At 38.8% G+C, this 23,386-nt stretch overlaps 1 protein-coding gene and 1 pseudogene across 1 annotated transcript in view; one reads left to right on the top strand and one right to left on the bottom strand.

The window, feature by feature from the left end:
- DDX10 (DEAD-box helicase 10) overlaps positions 1-23,386 on the top strand; it is a 311,750-nt gene that overhangs the window by 148,379 nt on the left and 139,985 nt on the right. The window lies entirely within an intron of this gene.
- Positions 140-23,153, bottom strand: LOC108637589 (annotated as a pseudogene).

Below are 23,386 nucleotides of genomic sequence, written 5' to 3'. Positions count from 1 at the left end.
CACTTTCAATAGAAAAATAGCTTATAAATCAAGTTACAAAAGATTAAAAAGTCTGTGTAATACCAACTTTTAACTATAAATAACTAAAAAAATTGTCCTCTCTTCTGTTTTTGCTGCTCTTTGCCTTTAGGAAGAAATATTACACTGTAAGGCTGCCGTCTTTTTGGATGAGGACAGGGATCAAGGTCTTTCTTTAACATAACCTCTTCCCATACAAGTCTGAATGGAAGGAAAACCAATTTTCCCAAAATTCTCTCGTGTGTTGGGTGGAATATAGCAAAATTGGTGTCTTGAGCGGGAAACCAACTTTGTTCCTCTTTCTTCTGCTGGAAAATCTGCATAAAAATTTCACGTTTCTTACATGTGTGTCCAAGCAATTTTCTTCTCTCTTCCTTTTTCCAAACTGCCTCAATATGAGGAAAATTTTGTAAGTCAGTCTCTTTTTAAAATATGGCTCCAAGAATGCTTTTTTATTTGACTTTATCTTGTTTTTTTACTAGGAGTGTTAGTTTTTTGGTAATAACAGACAGTTCCTTCTCTTTATCTGCCATCTGGGGGAAGCTATCCGCCAAACAGGATTCATATCATCTTCTAAACTATCATTCATTTTTCTTTCTCCATTTGGACTTTTTCTCCCTTCTCCTCTTCTTCAGTTATACAAGCATAGTTCCACTAACCAGTGTACACTCCACGTCCACTGTTTTTCTTCCTACTAATCTTGACTGACTGCCATCCTTTATATCTACTACAGTAATACCATTTTATACTGAGAAAGGTCTGTTCCTGGATCTATACTCCACTGAATATTTTCAAGGATATATCTTGTGTGTGTGTGTTTTTTTTTTTTTGTGGAGACTTTGCTTTAGCAATTCTGTGTGGATTTAACTGAAAAACTGATGCAAGTTTACATGCTTCACAGACTGACCTGGTTTTTATCATTATAGACTGATGAGAATCAGCACCCTTCACATCATCAAAAAGATTATCTCCAAACTTCTATGTGGATGTAGAGGGATTTTAAGTACAGAATTTTCTTCCTTTATTTGTAACAGTGTTTCATTATCTGGAGATTACTCAAGGACTGGAAAAGATACTCCTGTAAACAGGGCTGTTCTGGGGAATCTTTGATTAACCTGCAGCTCACACTCAGGGCCTTACGTCTTGAGGAAGAGCCATTTCAGAATGGGCTTCAGGGCCTCATGGAGAGTCACTTCAATTCAGTCGCTCATTTGTGTCTGACTCTGCGACCCCATGGACTGCAGCATGTCAGGTTTCCTGTCCATTACCAACTCCCAGAGCTTGCTCAAACTCACATCTATCGAGTCAGTGATACCATCCAGCCATCTCATCCTCTGTCGTCCCCTTCTCCTCCTGCCCTCAATCTTTCCCAGCATCAGGGTTTTTTCCAATGAGTCAGTTCTTTGCATCAGGTGGCCAAAGTATTGGAGCTTCAGCTTCAGCATCAGTCCTTCCAATGAGTATTCAGGACTGATTTCCTTTAGGATAGACTGGTTGGATCTCCTTGCAGTCCAAGGGACTCTCAAGAGTCTTCTCCAACACCACAGTTCAAAAGCATCAATTCTTTAGCGTTCAGCTTTCTTTATAGTTCAACTCTCACATCCATACATGACTACTGCAAAGTCACTTGCCTAAATTTGATTTTAGAGTTCTGACTTTTTTGGCTTTTCTCTTAACACTGAATAGCTGAAAATGGATCAGACAGATCCAGAGTTTTATCCATCCATCACATAGTCTCCATTCATGGAAGAATGACTGTCCAGTTGAAGAGAAAACTCTTTTTCTTTATCAAAAGAGGCTTGAGGGTGCTTAACTTCATTTTCACTTTTCCTCAGGTTTCTTCCTTTTGATTCTGCCTCCCAGTGGTTTCAGGGATACTGCATGTTTATCTTTATCAGTATCTTTAATATCATCAATGCTATGCTGCTTATGGATTCACTTGTATTTTTATTTATAAGTATCTGCTTATTAGAAGATGACTGGTTAATGATCTTGTTCATTTTAGCCCCAAGGTGAGGATGTTTGAAAAAGGTACCATCTTCAGATTTTGATCTAAGTTTCTCTGATCTGGAAGTAGAAGTGTTACTGAAAGGCCCTGTTTTCAGGTGGGTTATTTTCCTGGTCTCTAAAAGAGAAGAGGACAAACTTGTATTCCTTTTTCTGTGATCTCCTTCCAGATAGTGGTTGAGTTCGTCACCAAGAGGGCTCCTAGGGCCTTGAGATTCAGATTCTTCTTGAACACAAAGTCCAGGTGTTTCAGCAGCAACTGTAGCTATATTATCAGGAGGATAACTGCTTTTTCCATGTGTTTTAGCCATTGGAGCTTGACTCTACTCACAAGTGTCCACCAATATAATTTCACTTTCATTAGGTTTATGTTATGGTTGAAGACTTGGGTACTTTTCTTAATTCATGTGCACACCCAAGTGCTCCAGTTTAGTTTGTGTATCCGACTTGGAGGTTTGTTTGTTTGTTTTGTGTATCAGACGTGGAGGTTTTCCTTTCTTCATAGCCAGTTAGCGCTAGAAAATGAAAAGGTTGTTACTGGTGAATCTGGAATAACATCTTCTCAGATTCACAGTCAGTTGCTTGATGTGGTTAATCATTCTCAATTTTCTGCTGCAGCTGTTCAGAAAACTTTTTGTTTTCTTCCTGTATTCTTTTCATTCATAAGCTCTGTGATAAGTTTAAGATTCTGCTGCCAAAGATTTTCAGACTTTGCTGTTTCTTCCTCATGTGTTCTTCAGTTAGTGCACGGCAGTCACATAATCCTGCTCTTAATTGATCTAAAATTTTAATGGTTTCATGAATGACTTTCTGTTGCTCTCTCAGCTGTTGAGTTTTGATGAAGAATTCTTGTAGTCTCTGTGCATATAAAATTCGTTCCTTTTTCAGTCTGGTTACCTTTTTCAGTACTTTTACTTGTAAACCTCGTATTTCTTTACCACAATATTCCTTTCAGTTCAGTTAAGTCCCTAAGTTGTGTTCAATTCTTTGCAACCTCATGGATTGCAGCATACCATATTTCCCTCCTCTACACTTCTACTGGTTAATGTTTTCTGACCTGTTCTGTTACATTATGCAGGTCAGAAGTTTTCTTTAGCCAGTTTAAATACAGCTTGCAAGGCTGTGTCTAGATTCTCGAAAGCCCTGGCAGGCAAGCAGGCATGCTCAGAGACTGGAAAGAGACAGCCTTGTGCTTTTCTCCTCATTCCCTCACTAACCCACCAAAATGCCTGTGGCCACACCACCCTTTTCAGAGCAGCCCGCACTCTGCAGGGGTAGGGGAGGGCCCGAGGGCCACAACCCCGCTCGCCTCTCCTGAGCCTTTTCAGTGTTGAATCTTAATTTAACTTTCCTTTTGGGGGAGAATTTCAAGCATTTTTTCATTGAAGTATAATTAATTTATGATGTGATAGTTTCTGGTCTACAGCAAGGTGATTCACTTATACGTGTGTGTGTGTGTGTGTGTGTGTGTGTGTGTGTGTGTGTGACGTGCTAAGCTGCTTCACTTGGGTCTGACTCTTTGTGGCTCTGTCCATGGAATTCTCCAGGCAAGAATACTGGAGTGGGTTGCCATGCCCTCCTCCACGGATCTTCCTGATCCAGAGATCAAACCCGTGTCTCTTAAGTCTCCTGCATTGGCAGGCAGGTTCTTTACTGCTAGCACCACCTGGAAAGAGTGTGTGTGTGTGTGTGTGTGTGTGTGTGTGTGTGTGTGTGAGAGAGAGAATGTATGTGTGTATATATGTGTGTGTGTACATATATATTCTTTTTCATATTCTTTTCCATTATGGTTTATTAGAGATATTGAATATAGTTCCCTGTGCTATACAGTAGGACCTTGTTTAGACATTATATATATATGTATGTGTGTGTGTGTATATATATATGTGTATATATATATATATATATATATATAAAATAGTTTGTATCTGCTAATCCCAAATTCCTAATTTATCTGCCCTCTTCCCCTTTGGTGACGTAAGTTTGTTTTCTGTCTGTGAGTCTCTTTCTGTTTTATAGATAAGTTCATTTATATCATTTTTTTTTAAGATTTCGCATATAAGTGGTATCATATATTTGTCTTTGACTTATCTGACTTGAGGAGGAAATGGCAACCCACTCCAGTATTCTTGCCTGGAAAATCCTATGGACAGAGGAACCTGACGGGCTACAGTCCATGGGATTGCAGAGTCGGATAGGACTGAGCGACTAACAGTACTTGACTTACTGTGATGATCTCTGAACAATCGGTATTGCTGCAAATGGCATTATTTCATTCTTTTCTATGTCTGGGTAATATTCCATTGTGTGTGTGTGTGTGTGTGTGTTCAGTTGCTCAGTCATGACCAACTCTTTCTGATTCCATGAACTGTAGCCTGCCAGGCTCCTCTGTCCATGGAATTTTCCACTCAAGAATACTGGAATGGGTTGCCATTTCCTACTCCAGGGAATCTTCCTGATTGAACCTGAGTCTTTTGTGTCTCCTGCATTGGCAGGTGGATTCTTTACCACTGACCACACTGGGCAGCCCCACTTGTGTGTGTGTCTGTATATGTATGTATGTATGCATACCACATGTTCTTTATCAGTTCATCTGTTGATGGACATTTCGATTACTTTTACGTCCTGACTGTTGTAAATAGCGCTGCAGTGAACGCTTCAGTGCCTGTATCTTTTCAAATTATATATTCTCTGAATGTATGCCCAGGAGTGAGATTTTTGATAATACGATGACTAGCTTTAGTTATTTTTAAGGAGCCTTCATACTATGCTCCATAGTGACTGCACAAGCAATGTGGAAGGGTTCTCTTTTCTCCACATCCTCTCTAGCATTTATTATCTGTAGACTTTTTCATGGTGGTTGTGCTGACCAGTGTGAGTTGATACTGCAATGTAGTTTTGATTTGCTGTTCTCTAATAATTAGCAGTGTTAAGCATATTCTCATGTGCCTATTAGCCATCTATATATTTTCTTTGGAGAAATGTCTGTGTCATCTGTCTTTTTTTGACTGGGTTGTTATTTTGTTGTTGAGTTGTATGGGCTGTCTATGCATTTTAGAAATTAAGCCCTTGGCAGATGCATTGTTTGCAAATACTTTCTGCCAGCCCGTAGGTTGTCTTTTCATTTTGTTCATGATTTCCTTTGCTGTGCATCAAGGATATTGCTAACTCCTGCATAGGCTGTGACTGGAACAGTGAAAAGAAGAGTGATGTAAAAAAATTAAAAACGTTGCTTGGCTGTAGAGCGTCAGGAGTTGGAGCTTAGCAAAAATTTTGTTTTACTACTTGGGGAATTGTAGTTTATAGCAGTTTTTAGTAACTTAATTCAGAATGCTACGTCTTAGTGTTATTCTTCAGTCACTAAGTTGGCTCTCTGTGACTCCATGGCGGGCAGCATGCCAGGCATCCCTCTCCTTCACTATCTCCCGGAGTTCGCGCAAACTTACGTCCACTGAGTTGGTGATGCTGTCTGACAGTCTCATTCTCTGCCACCCTTTCTCCTTTTGCCTTCAGTCTTTCCTAGGTGGCCAAAGTATTGGAACTTCAGCTTTAGAAATAGTCCTTTCAATGAATATTCAGGGTTGCTATTCCTTAGGATTGGCTGGTTTGGTCTCTGTACATTCCAAGGGACTCTCAAGAATCTCCTCCAGCACCACAGTTCAAAAGCATCAATTCTTTGACACTCAGCCTTCTTTATGATCCAACTCTTAAATCTGTACATGACTGTTAGAAAAGACATAGCTTTGACTATATGGACCTATATCAGCAAAGTGATGTCTCTGCTTATTAATATGCTGTGTAGTTTTATCATAGCTTTCCTTCCAAGGAGAAAGCATCTTTTAATTTCATGGTTGCAATCACTATCTGCAGTATTTTCTTGGATCCCATGAAAATAAAATCTGTCACTGCTTCCACTTTTTTCCCTTCTGTTTTTCATGAAATGACAGGACCAGATGGCACGATCTTAGTTTTTCGAAAGTTGAGTTGAAGCCAACTTTTTCACTTTCTTCTTTCACCCTCATCAAGAGGCTCTTTATTTCCTGTTTACTTCTGCCATTAGAGTGGTATCTTTTGCATATCTGATGTTTATACTTCTCCTTGCAGTCTTTATTCCAGCTTGTGATTCATTCTTCCTGGCATTTTGCATGATATACTCTGCAAATGAGTTAAGTAAGCAGGGTGAAAATAGACAGCTTTGTCATACTCCTTTCCCAATTTTGAACTAGTCAGGTAAAATTCAGAATGTTACATTTTAGTGTTACAGATTTACTAATGAAATAGCAGGGACTTATTCTAAGATAAGAGAAAAATAAATGGGCAAGAATCTGTCAAAACCGTTCAGTTGCTGTGAGACTTTTTTTAAATTTTTAAGTTAAAAAGAGCAGATTGAAATTATATTGATCACTGCATACTCAGCATCCAATTTGCTAGGACAAAAAAGACAAAGTAATAAAGTAATGAAGGACAGAAAAATTTTTCTAGCTGTTAGGCTTTTGGGAGATTTTTTAACAATTAGACGTCAGATTTAGTTGTGTATATAGTCCTGCTAAGAAAGACACTTTTATAATACATTCCTTGAATGATTCCTTGTGTTTTAAAGAAAACCATTTGTTGTTGCCCAACTTTTGATTTCCATTTTATGGGAGTTTTTGGAAGTGTTCCAGAAAATTATGATTCTCAGAGGAAAGTATGGTCTCCGAGATGTTTCTTACATGATATGAAGTGGGCTTTCCTGGTGGCTTAGCTGGTAAAGAATCAGCCTGCAGTGTGGGAGACCTGGGTTAGAAAGATCCCCTGGAGAAGGAAATGGCTACCCACTCCAGTATTCAGGCCTGGAGAATTCCATGGACTGTATAGTCCATGGTTTTGCAAAGAGTTGGAAACAACCGAGAGACTTTTACTTCACTTCACTTCATGGTATAAAGGTAAGAACACAAACTAGGTGTTGGGGTCTTTTTGTTTGTCAATGTAGGTAATTTTTAAGTATAATTGATTTATGATATTACCTTAGTGTCAGGGGTATAACATAATGATTCAGGATTTTTATATATCACAGAGTGGTCTCCACAGTAAATCTAGTTACCATCTGTCAAAAGTTATGGCTATATTATTGGCTATATTCCCTATGCTATACGTCATGTCCCTGTGACGTATATTATATAGCTGGACATTTGTACTTATTAGTCCCCTTTATCTTTTGCCTACCCCCTCCCCCACCACAGGATTTAGAATGTCAGCCCTAACTTCGCTAGCATTGGTTATATGATCTCGAAATCCTCTTAACTTCTACAGATACATGTGTATGAGTTGTTATTTCTCCAGGTGATTTTGACGTTTTGATCCTTTCTGGTTCTATATTTAATAATAATGCCAGTGTTTTAAAATCATTATTATGTTTTGCATCAGTTCAGTTCTGTTGCTCAGTTGTGTCTGACTCTTTGCAACCCCATGGACTGCAGCATGCCAGGCCTCCCTGTCCATCGAAAACTCATGCAGCTTACTGAAACTCATGACCATTGAGTTAGTGATGCCATCCAACAATCTCATCCTCTGTTGTGAATCTCATCCCCTTCTCCTCCCGCCTTCAGTCTTTCCCAGCATCAGTGTCTTTTCACATGGGTCAGTTCTTCTCATCAGGTGGCCAGAATACTGCAGTTTCAGCTTCAGTATCAATTCGTCCAATGAATATTCAGGACTGATTTCCTTTAGGATGAACTGGTTGGATCTCCTTGCAATCCAAGGGACGCTCAAGAGTCTTCTCCAACATCACAGTTCAAAAGCATCAATTCTTCGGCACCCAGCTTTCTTTATAGTCCAGCTCTCACATCCATACATGACTATTGGAAAAACCATAGCTTTGACTATATGGACTTTTGTCGGCAAAATAATGTCCCTGCTTTTTAATATACTGTCTAGGTTGATCATAGCTTTTCTTCCAGGAGCAAGCATCTTTTAATCTCATGACTGCAGTCACCATCTGCAGTGATTTTGGAGTCCCCCAAAATAAAGTCTGTCACTGTTTCTACTGTTTCCCCATCTATTTGCCATGAAGTGATGGGACCAGATGCCATGATCTTAGTTTTCTGAATGTTGATCTTCGACCCAACTTTTTCACTCTCCTCTTTCACTTTCATTGAGAAGCTCTTTAGTTCTTCACTTTCTACCATAAGGGTGGTGTCATCTTCTTATCTGAGGTTATTCATATTTCTCCTGGCAATCTTGATTCCAGTTTGTGCTTCATCCAGCCTGGGATTGTGTATCAGGTACTCTGTGTATAAGTTAAATAAGCAGGGTGACAATGTACAACCTGACATACTCCTTTCCCAATTTGGAACCAGTCTGCTGTTCCATGTCCAGTTCTAACTGTTGCTTCTTGACCTGCATACAGATTTCTCAAGAGGTGTATCAGGTGGTCTGGTATTCTCATCTCTTTCAGAATTTTCCACAGTTTGTTGTGATCCGCACAGTCAAAGGCTTTGGCATAGTCAATAAAGCAGAAGTAGATGTTTTTTCTGGAACACTTTTGCTTTTTCAATGATCCAGCAGATGTTGGCAATTTGATCTCTGGTTCCTCTGCCTTTTCTAAATCCAGCTTGAACATCTGGAAGTTCACGGTTCACGTATTGCTGAAGCCTGGCTTGGAGAATTTTGAGCATTACTTTACTAGCGTGTGAGATGAGTGCAATTGTGTGGTAGTTGGGCTTCCCTGGTGGCTCAGACGGTAAAGCATCTGCCTACAATGTGGGAGACCTGGGTTTGATCCCTGGGTCGGGAATTTCCCCTGGAGAAGGAAATGGAAACCCACTCTGGTACTCTTACCTGGAAAATCCCATGGATGGAGGAGCCTGGTAGGCTACCGTCCATGGGGTTGCAAAGAGTCGGACACAACTGAGCGACTTCACTTTTGAGCATTCTTTGGCATTGCCTTTCTTTGGGATTAGAATGAAAACTGACTTTTCCCATCCTGTGGCCACTGCTGGGTTTTCCAGATTTGCAGGTATATTGAGTGAAGCACTTTCACAGCATCATCTTTTAGGATTTGAAATAGTTCACCTGGGGAATTCCATCACCTCCACCTGCTTTGTTCATAGGGATGCTTCCTAAGGCCTCCTTGACTTCGCATTCCAGGATGTCTGGCTCTAGGTGAGTGATCACACCATTGTGATTTATCTGGGCCATGAAGATCTTTTTGTATTGTTCTTCTGTGTATTCTTGCCACCTCTTCTTAATATCTTCTGCTCTGTTAGGTCCATACTGTTTCTGTCCTTTATTGAGCCCATATTTGCATGAAATGTTCCCTTGGTATCTCTAATTTTCTTGAAGAGATCTCTAGTCTTTCCCATTCTGTTGTTTTCCTCTGGTTTTTTTTGCACTGATCACTGAGCAAGACTTTCTTATCTCTCTTTGCTATTCTTTGAAACTCTGCATTCAAATGGGTATATCTTTCCTTTTCTCCTTTGCCTTTCACTTCTCTTCTTTTCTCAGCTATTGGTAAGCCTTCCTCAAACAACCATTTTTCCTTTTTGCTTTTCTTTTTCTTGGGGATCGTCTTGATCACTGCCTCCTATACAATGTCTTGAACATCTGTCCATAGTTCTTCAGGCGCTCTGTCAAATCTAATCCCTTGAATCTATTTGACACTTCTGCTTTATAATCATAAAGGATTTGAATTAGGTCATACCTGAATTATCTTGTGGTTTTCCCTACTTTTTTCAATTTTAGTCTGAATTTGGCAATAAGGAGTTCTTGATCTGAGCTACAGTCAGCTGCTGGTCTTGTTTTTGTTGACTGTATAGATCTCCTTTTTTTACTGCAAAGAATGTCATCAGTCTGATTTCTGTATTGACCATCTAGTGATGTCCACGTGTAGAGTCTTCTCTTGTGTTGTTGGAAGACGTGTTTGCTATGACCAGTGCATTCTCTTGGCAAAACTCTGTTAGCCTTTGACCTGTTTCATTTTGTACTCCAAGGCCAAATTTGCCTGTTACTCCAGGTATCTCTTTACTTCATACTTTTGCATTCCAGTCCCCTATAAGGAAAAGGATATCTTTTTGGTTGTTAGTTCTAGAAGGTCTTGTAGGTCTTATAGAACTGTTCAACTTCAGCTTCTTCAGCATTACTGTTCAGTTCATAGACTTGTATTACTGTAACATTGAATGATTTGCCTTGGAAAAATGAACAGAGATTATTCTGTTGTTTTTGAGATTGCATCCAAGTACTGCATTTCAGACTCTTTTGTTGACTATGATGGCTATTCCATTTCTTCTAAGGTATTCTTGCCCACGGTAGTAGATATAATGGTCATCTGAGTTAAATTCACCCATTCTGATCCATTTTAGTTCACTGATTCCTAAAATGTTGTAGTTTACTCTTGCCATCTCCTGTTTGACCACTTTGAATTTACCTTGATTCATGGACCTAACATTCCAGGTTCCTATGCAGTATTGCTCTTTACAGTATTGACCTTTTACTTCCATCACCAGTCACATCCACAATGGGGTGTTGTTTTTGCTTTGGCTCCATCTCTTCATTCTTTCTGAAGTTTTTTTTCCACTGATCTCCAGAAGCTTATTGGGTACCAACTGACCTGGGGAGTTCATCTTTCAGTGTCTTATCTTTTTGCCTTTTCATGTTGTTCGTGGGGTCTTCAAGGCAAGAATACTGAAGTGGTTTGCCATTCCCTTCTCCAGTGGACCACATTTTGTCAGAAGTCTCCACCATGACCTGTCCATCTTGGGTGGCCCTACATGGCATGGTTTATAGTTTCATTGAGTTAGATAAGGCTGTAATCCATGTGATCAGTTAGGTTAATTTTCTGTGATTGTGGCTTTTGTTCTGTTTACCCTCTGATGGATGAGGATAAGAAGCTTATAGAAGCTTCCTGATGGGAGAGACTGACTAAGGGGGAAACTGGGTTTCGTTCTGATGGGCAGGGTCATGCTCAGTAAAGCTTTAATACAGTTTTCTGTTGGTGACTAAGCTTGTGTTCCCTCCTTGTTGTTTGACCTGAGGCCAAACTATGGAGAGGTAATGAAGATAGTTAGGACCTCCTTTAAAAGGTCGCAGGCATGCAGTGCTGCACTGAGCGCCCCCCACCCTCCACCAGCAACACACGCCTCTGCCAGAGACTCCTGGACACTCACGGGCAAGTCTGGATCAGACTTGTGGGGTCACTGCTCCTTTCTCCTGGATCATGGTGTGTACTAGGCTTTGTTTGTGTCCTCCAAGAGTCTGTTTCCCCAGTCCTGTGTAAGTTCTGGCGGCTCTATGGTAGGGTTAATGGTGACCTCCTCCTAGAGGGCTTATGCCACACCCAGGTCTGCAGCAGGTCACTGCTGACCTGTACCTCCGTAGGAGACACTCAGACACAGTTGTGGCTTAGTCTCTGTGGGTTCTCTGGGTCCTGGTCCGCACAAGGCTTGTTTGAGCCCTCCAATAGTTTCTGGTGGGTATGGGGTTTGATTCTAAACGTGATTTTGCCCCTCCGACGGTCTTGCTGTGGCTTCTCCTTTGCCCCTGGACATGGGATATCTTTTTTGGTGGGATCCAACATTCTCCTGTCGATGGTTGTTCAGCAGCAAGTTGTAATTGTGGAGTTCTTGCATGAGAATATGAGCATACGTCCTTCTACTCTGCCGTCTTCCTCTGCTTTTACTTACCACTATTTAATGGATGGTGTATTTTAAAAGAATATCCAGTTTTAAGTGATTGGACATCATACAAACACAATTTTTTGAAATGTATACGTGTTGTAGGCTGGCCTTTGACCTTTCATTTGATACTTTATTCTTAGCTAACTTTCGCAAAGAGTCGGACACGACTGAGCGACTGAACTGAACTGAACTGAACTTTGTAAACAATAGAAGGCAGAGCTTGGAAACATGACGTACATGTAGTTGTGAATATGATTTTACTGGATTTGGTGGTGATGTTTATTATTTCTTTCTTAGTTAAGATATATCCTATGCATGACTTGTGATTTAGTAATGTTAGCCAATTAAAAAAATGGCAGACCTTAAAACCACGGATAACCAGTAGCAGTGAATTACCTTCTCTTGGGAGTATGGGAGGTTGGCATCAGCACCTCTTAAATGTCTCAAAACGCTTGTCAAAAATGGCTTAACTAATCAGTTAGCGAGTCCAGTTTGAATTTAGTATATATCTTAGTTCTCTTATTGCAGCTGTTTGTGAAGGCTTTAAATCATAGAAATTCTCTTTCTCTAATTTAGAGAGTAGAAGTGTGTATGTTTTGGTGTGTAATGTCGTAGAGTATGTATGTATAAGACTGTAGATAGCTGCTTCCCCAAGAGAGAGTGTGGATATATCTTAACTAAGAGAGAAATAATAAACATCACCACCAAATCCAGTAAAATCATATTCACAACTACATGTACGTCACGTTTCCAAGCTCTGCCTTCTACTGTTTACAAAGTTAGCTAAGAATAAAGTACCAATAAAGTACTTAGTGTCATAGTTTTTACAGTAGTTTCGTCAATGCTGCCCCAAGTCTTTTAATTTAGTTTATTACCACCATTATTGCCTCCCTTACAGAGTCAGTCTCCCTTAACTTTGTTAACTGAATGGATATGTGATAGAAATTAGCTTTCCTTTTTATACTGCTGAATTTTTAGTATGTAGCTTATAATATTTGTAAGTTCTCGAAGAATTTCACAAGTTGTAGGAGACGACAGAAATGTGATGTTGCCAATTTGGACACTCGTTAAAAATGATATCCATGCTGTCATTTCTCAAATCTAAAAAGAGAGACAAAAAGCATGTATCAGGCTGTATTTCTCGAAATTGCTTCCAGCTGCCTGCTTCCTAATATAGAAATGTTTATTAAAAGTGGCAGGTTAAAAATTGAATTCCTAAGGCAAATATGGCTAGCTCTAATTTTGCTAAAGAATTGGAAATACCTGAGAAATTGCCTCAATAGTGGCTTTGGTGTGGAGTGAGGGGCGTGGTTGGAACGAATAATACATATTTCTTGGCTAGCAAAAAAAAAAAAAAAATAGTAAACAGCCTAGATAGTTTCACTGAACTAAAGACAAATTTACTAAGGTAGTGAATTAGAAATATGAATAATCTTTATATTTTATGCATTGCAACAGTATAAAAACTGCTAGAATGAACCATTTAAGATAGTAGATAACGTAGAAACAGTGATGGATTTGCCTGGACATGAAACTCAATTGAGGATGAGGCTTAAATTAGGGAAATAAGCAGAGTAAAATATGATTGAGGTGGAGAAAAGAAATTTAAATCTTACCTAGACTAGTTAGAGGAAATGAGATTTAAAGAAGTGTTAGATTGAAATGCTATGAATAAGCTTTTTAAAATCAGGGGAAAAATTGTGTTAATTCTGACAAGAAATTAATGACAAAAAGAAGATACATGTTGAGGGGAAAAAAAAAGAAAAAAAACCACCGGTGTTTCAATGAGTCTTTGGTGGGGGAAATTTTGAACAGTAAGAGAAGAAATAGAGAGCAATGGCAACTATATTAGAGATAGATTTGAAAATTGTTTTTGTGAATGCATTCACTGGTTATGATGGCAGGTTAAGAAGCAGGTAATGGAATGTATTCTAAGTTAAATTGTAGATTCAGGAGTGGGAATCATGAAGGAGGAATCTAGCGACCAAAAATGTTTGTGAAGATTGGTTGTGCCTTTGTTGTTGTTCTTCAGTCATCAGTTGTGCCCAACTCTGTGATCTCAAGGACTGCAGCATGGCAGGGTTGCCTGTGCTTCAGTGTATCCTGGAGTTTGCACAAACTGATGTTCATTGAGTTGATAATGCCATCCAACCATCTCATCCTCTGTCACCCCCTTGCCTCCTGCCCTCAATCTTTCCCAGAATCAGAGTCTTTTCCAGTGAGTCAGCTCTTTGTATCAGATAGCCAATATATTGGAGCTTCAGGTTCAGCAACAGTCCTTCCAATGAACATTCGGGTTGATTTCCTTTAGTATTGACTAGTTTGATCTCTTTGCAGTCTAAGGGGCTCTCAAGAGTCTTCTCCTACACTATAGATCAAAAGCATCAATTCTTTGGTGCTCAGCCTTCTTTATGATCCACCTCTCACATCTGTACATGACTACTGGAAAAACCATAGCTTTGACTATACAGACCTCTGCTGGAAAATGATATGTCTGCTTTTTAATACATTGTTTAGATTTGTCATAGCTTGTCTTCCAAGGCACAAGCATCTTTTCATTTCATGGCTGCAGTCACCGTCCACAGTGATTTTGGAGCCCAAGAAAATAAAGTCTGTCACTGTTTCCATTTTTTTCCCCATCGATTTGCCATGAAGTGATGGGACCAGATGCCATGATCTTAGTTTTTTTGTGTTGAGTTTTAAGCTAGCTTTTTTACTATCCTTTATCACCTTCATCAAGAGTCTCTTTGGTTCCTCTTCACTTTCTGCCATTAGGGTGGTATCATCTGCATATCTGAGGTTATAGATATTTCTCCTGGCAATCTTGATTCCAGCTTGTGCTTCATCCATCCAGGCATTTTGCATGATGTACTCTACATATAATTTAAATAAGCAGGATGACAATATACAGCCCTGACATACTCCTTTCCCAGTTTTGAATCAGTCCATTGTTCCATGTCCAGTTCTAACTGTTGCTTCTTGACCTACATACGAATTTCTCAGGAGGCCAGGTAAGGTGGTCTGGTATTCCCATCTCCTTAAGAATTCTGCACAGCTTGTTGTGATCCACAGAGTCAAAGGCTCTAGCATATTCAATGAAGCAAGAGTATGTTTTTCTGGAATTCCTTTGAATTTTCTATGATCCCACAGATGTTGGCAATTTGATCTCTGGTTCCTCTGCCTTTTCTAAATCCAGCCTGTACATCTGGAACTTCTCAGTTCACATACTGTTGAAGCCTGGCTTGAAAGATTTTGAGCATTACCTTGCTGGCATTTCAATTGAGCACAGTTGTGTGATAGTTTGTACATCCTTTGATATTGCCCTTCTTTGGGTTTGGAATGAAATCTGACCTTTTCTAGCCCTGTGGCCACTGCTGAGTTTTCCAAATTTGCTGGCATATTGAGTGCAGCACTTTAACAGCATTGTCTTTTACGATTTGGAATAGCTCAGCTGGAACTCTATCACCTCGACTAACTTTGTTCATAGTGATGCTTCCTAAGGCCCACTTGACTTCACATTCTATGATGTCTGGCTCTTGGTGAGTGATCACACCATCATAGTTATCCAGGTCACTAACACTGTTTTGTATAGTTCTTCTGTGTATTCTTGCCACCTCTTCTTAATATCTTCTGATTCAGTTAGGTCCATACCGTTTCTGTCTCTTATTATGCCCATCTTTGCATGAAATGTCCCTTGGTGTCTCTGATTTTCTTGAAGAGATTGCAGTACTCATTTGTGTGGTTTCCTATTTATGCTGACTGGTTAAAATGACTCTTTTAAAAAGAATCATAAATATTTCATAATAAATATCTTGTCATTGCTGCTTAACATGTTGTAGTTCTGTTAATCATTTCTTATTACTTTATACGTTGAAATTGCAGTTCAGTATATTAGTAGTACATGGTCTTGTTGACAATGCAGCATAGAAAAAGAGAAAGACTACAATGTAATTAGTGGTGCATGGCTTTATGGACCATACAGAATAGAGAAAGCCTAATGTTACTTACGTTTGTGTTTTAGTATAATCATAAGAACGGATCTAACCTTAAAAAAGTGAAGAACTTTTTTGGGCAAGGTAGGCTTTCATATGTTTGATTTTATGTTTGAATAATACACATTATTTATAACATTTTTAAAAATTTGAAAGCATTTGTAGAATGGGTCTCTTAGGCAGTTTTGATATTGGCACAAATATTAAGTAATGAGACAAATATACAAATAAATTCTGTAACGGCTATTATGATTCTTATCAGAAAGGGGGTAGGTTTAGGGTCTTGTAATTTGAGTAGCATATTCTGAGCAATGATCTTTTGGTTAAGATGCCAATAGCATAGGCACAAAGGCTGAAATAAGCAAGGGGACTACATCAAACCTAAAAACTCTCCACAGTAAATGAAACAAGTTAAAAACAAGTTAGGATGGGAGAAAATATTTACAAACTATATATCTGATAACTGGTCAATATTATTTTAGATATATAAGGAACTTGTACTACTCAAAAACAAAAAGGCAAATAATTATATTTTTAGATGGACAAATGATGCAAATAGACTTCTTTTTCCAAAGAAGACATACCAATGGGCAACAGGTGTATCACTAATTATCAGAGAGGTTCAGATAGCTTTAAAATTGTCAAGAAGTGTATCCTTAATTCATATTGTAAAATTAAAATATGTGAATTACTGTAGTTCAGTAAATGTAGGAAGTGTGTGTGCTAGTCACTCAGTCGTGCCCTGATTCTTTGTGACCCCATGGACTGTAGCCCACCAGGCTCTTCTGTCCATGGAATTCTCCAGGCAAGAATACTGGAGTGGGTTGCTATTCCCTTCTCCAGGGGATCTTCCCAACCCAGGGATTGAGCCCAGGTCTCCCGCATTGCAGGCAGATTCTTTACCATTTGTGCCACCAGGGAAGCCAACAATACAGGATTTTGAAAATTATGTTTACATGGCAGGCAATTTTGCTTTTTTTTTGGAAAAAATATAATCTAGTTTTACTAGGTTTGGTTACTTAGGTACTAAAGTACCTAACTTTTGGTACTAAAGTTAAGTACTTTGGAATTTGGAAAAGTACTGTTTATAAATGCTACAAATGCCCTGATCTTTAACATGAAGGCATAATAGGTATCATATTAAATATTAAACATAATTTATCCTATTTAAAATTCCCATCAGGCTTGATAGTTCTTTATTTTGTTAGTGTTCTTAATTTTTACATGCTTATGCTAACATAGGTTTTTCTCATTGATTATATTTTGAATCTTCTTGAGGCCAATATTAACTAACATGGCCCTATTGATAGGAACTGTTATTATGTTGTAGCTGCTCTTGTTCTTTTATCTTCCAAGTTATTCCTGGCAACCTGCTACAGCAATCACTGTCAAGAATGACTTGATGCTTTATCAACTTTGTATTTTATGACATTTTCCTCTTGGCATGTTATATCAAAGTATAGCATACATGATGTAGAAAAAGTTCAAATAGAAATGAAAATGGGATTTTGATGTTTTATATCTTGTCAGGAAATCTTTCATTATACTTTGATGAAGTATGGCCAAACCTAGAATACATGGAAATTTTCTTATTCAAAATGTTAATTTTATAAATATTATAAATATCTGCTTCTTAAAACCAAAGCAAGGCAAAACCAAAGAACATTACACTATATGGCAAAGGTATAAACATAAATGGGAGAAAATATTGAAGCATCTTTAACAAATGATGAAATTTTACAAATAAATAAAATTCCTGAAATTCATTAAAAATGTTGGCAAAAATACAGTGCACTGAAAAATAAATGCCTTTGTAAAGATGTCTTGCTATGTTTAATATAAAAATGCATATTAAAACTTCCCTGAGATATTTTTTCACCTAGTTGACTGGTAAATGTAAAGCCTAATATACTTTATTTAAATAGATATGGAGAATCAGTTACTCTCAAATTCTTGATCAGAGTATAAATTTGTATAACTTCTTTGGAAATATCTTTTCAAAATTCAAATACACATATGCTACATCTGTCCTTTATCAAGCCCATCTTTGCATGAAATGTTCCCTTGATATCTCTCATTTTCTTGAAGAGATCTCTAGTCTTTCCCATTCTGTTGATTTCCTCTATTTCTTTGCATTGATTACTGAGGAAGGCTTTTTATCTCTTCTTGCTGTTCTTTGGAACTCTGCATTCAGATGCTTATATCTTCCCTTTTCTCCTTTGCTTTTCGCTTCTCTTTTTTTCACAGCTATTGGTAAGGCCTCCCTAAGCAGCCATTTTGCTTTTTTGCATTTCTTTTTCACGGGGATTGTCTTGATACCTGTCTCCTGTATGATGTCACTAACCTCTGTCCATAGTTCATCAGGCAATCTGTCTATCAGATCTAGTCCCTTAAATCTATTTCTCACTTCCACTGTATAATCATAAGGGATTTGATTTAGGTCAAACTTGAATAGTCTAGTGGTTTTCTCCACTTTCTTCAATTTAAGTCTGAATTTGGCAATAAGGAGTTCATGATCTGAGCCACAGTCAGCTCCTGGTCTTGTTTTTGTTGACTGTATAGAGCTTCTCCATCTTTGGTTGCAAAGAAACTAATCAGTCTGATTTCGGTGTCAACCATCTGGTGATGTCCATGTGTAGAGTCTTCTCTTGTGTTGTTGGAAGAAGGTGTTTGCTATGACCAGTGCATTCTCTTGGCAGAACTCTATTAGTCTTTGCCCTGCTTCATTCCATATTACAAGGCCAAATTTGCCTGTTACTCCAGGTGTTTCTTGACTTCCTACTTTTGCATTCCAGTCCCCTATAATGAAAAGGACATCTTTTTTGGGTGTTAGTTCTAAAAGGTCTTGTAGGTCTTCATAGAACCATTCAACATCAGCTTCTTCAGCGTTATTGGTTGGGGCATAGACTTGGATTACTGTGATATTGAATGGTTTGCCTTGGAAACGAACAGAGATCATTCTGTCGTTTTTGAGATTGCATCCAAGTACTCCATTTCAGACTCTTTTCTTGACCATGATGGCTACTCCATTTCTTCTAAGGTATTCTTGCCCACGGTAGTAGATCTAATGGTCATCTGAGTTAAATTCACTGATTCCAGTCCATTTTAGTTCGCTGATTCCTAGAATGTCAACATTCACTCTTGCCATCTCTTGTTTGACCACTTCCAATTTGCCTTGATTCATGGACCTGACATTCCAGGTTCCTATGCAATATTAAAGGTCAGTTTTCATTCCAATTCCAAAGAAAGGCAATGCCAAAGAATGCTCAAACTACCACACAGTTGCACTCATTTCACATGCTAGAAAAGTAATGCTCAAAATTCTCCAAGCCTGGCTTCAGCAATATATGAACTGTCAACTTCCAGATGTGCAAGCTGGTTTTAGAAAAGGCAGAAGAACCAGAGATCAAATTGCCAGCATCTGCTGGATCATCAAAAAAGCAAGAGAGTTCCAGAAAAACATCTGTTTCTGTTTTATTGAATATGCGAAAGCCTTTTACTGTGTGGATCACAATAAACTGTGGACAACTCTGAAAGAGACGGGAATACCAGACCACCTGACCTGCCTCTTGAGAAACCTATATGCAGGTCAGGAAGCAACTGTAAGGCTCGGAGAACCGCACTCTGAAAAGGACACTCAGGGACAGTCTCTAGTGGACTGACAAAGTTTATTATCCAGTTGTGTAGTTTTATAATTTTCAGGGAATAGAGCATAAGGCTGACTTGCACATAGCCATTCCAGATAAACATTAAAACATTCAAGCATAAAATACAGTTCCTACCGCCCAAGCCATAACATAGCTTTGGCGAAACTCTAAAGGGAGTATTATCATGAAACAACAGTCCTTGCTCTCAGAAGCACGTGATCAGAAGGAAGCCTTCGAACGCCTCAAGGCTGGGCGTATTGACCCTTCATCATCCGTTCCCAGCCTTGGGCACTCAGTGAACGCTCATAACCCTTTGTTATGCTCGTCCCAGCTTCCAACCTTCGTCATGAGTGGAGCAAATACATTTTCAGTATTTGGTTAAAGCCTTCCAGCTCCTCCACAGCAACAGTTAGAACTGGACATGGAACAACAGACTGGTTCCAAATAGGAAAAGGAGTGCGTCAAGGCTGTATATTGTCACCCTGCTTATTTACTTATATGCAGAATACATCATGAGAAACGCTGGGCTAGAAGAAGCACAAGCTGGAATCAAGATTGCCGGGAGAAATATGCATAACCTCAGATATGCAGATGACACCACCCCTATGGCAGAAAGTGAAGAGGAACTAAAAAGCCTCTTGATGAAAGTGAAAGAGGAGAGTGAAAAAGTTGGCTTAAAGCTCAACATTCAGAAACCTAAGATCATGGCATCTGGTCCCATCACTTCATGGGAACTAGATGGGAAAACAGTGTCAGACTTTATTTTTGGGGCTCCAAAATCACTGAAGATGGTGATTGCAGTGATGAAATTAAAAGATGCTTACTCCTTGGAAGGAAAGTTATGACCAACCTAGATAGCATATTCAAAAGCAGGGACATTACTTTGCCGTCTAAGGTCCGTCTAGTCAAGGCTATGGTCTTTCCAGTGGTCATGTGTGGATGTGAGAGTTGGACTGTGAAGAAAGCCGAGCGCCGAAGAATTGATGCTGTTGAACTGTGGTGTTGGAGAAGACTCTTGAGAGTCCCTTGAACTGCAAGGAGATCCAACCAGTCCATTCTAAAGATCAGTCCTGGGTACTCTTTGAAAGGAATGATGCTAAAGCTGAAACTCCAGTGCTTTGGCCACCTCATGCGAAGAGTTGACTCATTGGAAAAGACTCTGATGCTGGGAGGGATTGGGGGCAGGAGGAGAGGGGGACGACAGAGGATGAGATGGCTGGATGGCATCACGGACTCGATGGACGTGAGTCTGAGTGAACTCTGGGAGTTGGTGATGGACAGGGAGGCCTGGCGTGCTGCGATTCATGGGGTCGCAAAATGTCGGACACGCATGAGCGACTGAGCTGAACTGAACTGATTGTAGATTCAAGGGATTAGATCTGATAGAGTGCCTGATGAACTATGGATGGAGGATTGTGGAATTGTACAGGAGGCATGGATGAAGACCATCCCCAAGAAAAATAAATGAAAAAAAGGCAAAATGGTTGTTTGAAGAGGCCTTACAAATAGCTGAGAAAAGAAGAGAAGTGAAAGGCAAATGAGAAAAGGAAAGATATACCCTTTTGAATGCAGAGTTCCAGTGAATAGCATGGAGAGATAAGAAAACTTTCCTCAGTGATCAGTGGAAAAAATAGAGGAAAACAGTAAAATGGAAAAGACTAGAGATTTCTTCAAGAAAATTAGAAACATCAAGGGAATATTTCATACAGAGATAGGCACAATAAAGGACAGAAAAAGTATGGAACTAACACCAGAAGATATTAAGAAGAGGTGGCAAGAATACACAGAAGAACTGTACAAAAAAAATCTTCACGAGCCAGATAACCATGATGATGTGATCACTCACCTAGAGGCAGACATCCTGGAATGTGAAGTCAAGTGGGCTCCAGGAAGCATCACTATGAACAAAGCAGGTGGAGGTGTTGGAATTCCTGGTGAGCTGTTTCAAATCCTAAAAGGTGATGCTGTGAAAGTGCTACACTCAATGTGCCAGCAAATTTGGAAAACTGAGTAGTGGCCACAGGACTGGAAACGGTCAATTTTCATTCCAATGCCAAAGAATGTTGAAACTCCTGCACAATTGCACTGTCACACACTAGCAAACTAATGGTCAGAATTCATTTGATTCTTGGGACATAAGCTGAAATAGCTGAAGAAGACATACATACAACTTTTTAACTGAATATCCTTTATAAAATATATAAACGTGTGTTACCTGCTAAAGTTAATATTCAAAAGAATGGCATTGAACTAAAACTCTATAAGCTGTATGTGAAATACTCCATCAGTGGGCACACAGAAGGTATTTGTTCATCACAAATACATCACTACTGCAGTGATGTTTGCTACTCTGTACAAGCATGTGTTCCTCAAAAGGAAGGTTTCTTTGACTTCCTCTCCTTACTCTAGACTAGCTAGGGCAGGCACCCTATTAAAGAATTCATCCTCTATGTTTTGTCTGAGCACTCGATACATCTGTGATTAAATAATTTAAATTTTTTCCCCCATTGATTAAGTTAGGTTCCTTGAGGGTTGAGAATCCATCTGTCTCTTTCACTGCTGGGGCATTGTGTACTATGATATCCTCCATGTTGATAACAATGCATATTTGAATGAGTGAGGATTAATTCTAGAGTATCAGACCTACACCACAGCCTTTTAGGAAAATGCATGTTTGTCTCCTCACCCATGCTGACATTTCTGTTCCTTCTTTCAGTGACTTCCCTAAAACAAACGAACAGTTTAACCTTTTAGTGTGTGTGGGTAGGACGGGGAGAACACAGATCCCTTTTAGAAACCATGATTAACATAAAATTGCAAAGATGTAACACCCCCAAGTTTTGTTATTTAATTTTAGAGATATCATGGATTTCCCTAAATCTCTTGATATAGACCCACATCACTCTGAGGTTTCACTCTGAAGGATTAATTTTTCTATTATTTTATTCTGACAGTTTTTGTTATCTTTGCTTTTTGACCATTTATCTTGTTCTTTGACTGGCCTTTTGTGTTTTATTACAAAAAATTTCAAACATATGGAAAGGTTGAAAACGTGTACTTTGATACCAAATATCCATCACTCATATTCTGCAATTATCTTTTTACCGTATTTCCTTTCTCATGTAGTTTTCTGTCAATCCATTCATCATCATTTTTTCATTTAATGCATTTTTTAGTAAGTTGCCAATATCATTGTACTTTTTTCCATATACTTCAGCTTGCCTGGTATTAACTAAAGTGCAGTTTACAGGATTCTTTTTTGTGGTAGAAATTTATATACAATGAAACACACCAATTTTAAGTGTAACATTTGATGAATTTTGACAGGTGTATACACAAACTCCTATTAAGTGGTAGAACAGTCTCATCACGTCCAGCAAGTTTGCTCCTGTTTCTCCTTATTATTTTTTTGTCCTTTTATTTAAGCAGTTAAAGCTTACTCCTGTTTAATTAGTTTTACGTTATAATGATCCCCTCAGCTTTGCACTTTTTGATAGACATTCTCTCTGTCATAAGTTGAAGATTGATGACAAAGTATCTGTCAACCCAGGATTGTTAAGAATCAGCCTAGTGATAAAATTAAGAAGACCTAGTAGGAGTTCGGAACATAATCTCCAACCTGGTGGTTGTGTTGTTCATGTTCTTTGATAAGTGTTTGCAGGGTAAAGGGGGAGTGGGAGTAATGACTGGGTGGAATAAAGTCTTGTTAGTGCTCTGTATTCACATGGTACTAAAGGGAGCAATTTATTTTGGTTGACAAAATTCCTGTTGACAAAGTCTTACTTCTTACTCAAGAAGTAAAAGTAAGAAGTAAGACTTTTTACCTTTGAACACATTTCGCCTTTGTGCATTAAGACCATTTCACCTTTGAACACAACTTCCCTGTCATAGGATGTTTCCCAGTATTCATATAGTGAATTACTGTAATGGGAAGAAGTGAAAAACAATGTATTAGAGTCATTTTGCTTTCCAGGGAAACATTTTTCTAGTCTAAAAATTTTACGTTTTTTTCCTGGAAGTTATAGCTATTTTTCAAGTGTGTTGTTTTCAGCTGAAAGCTTGCTTTCCC

The sequence above is a fragment of the Capra hircus genome, chromosome 15 (assembly GCF_001704415.2).
Source record: "Capra hircus breed San Clemente chromosome 15, ASM170441v1, whole genome shotgun sequence".
NCBI lineage: Eukaryota > Metazoa > Chordata > Mammalia > Artiodactyla > Bovidae > Capra > Capra hircus.
This window is presented reverse-complemented; position numbering and strand designations above follow the sequence as displayed.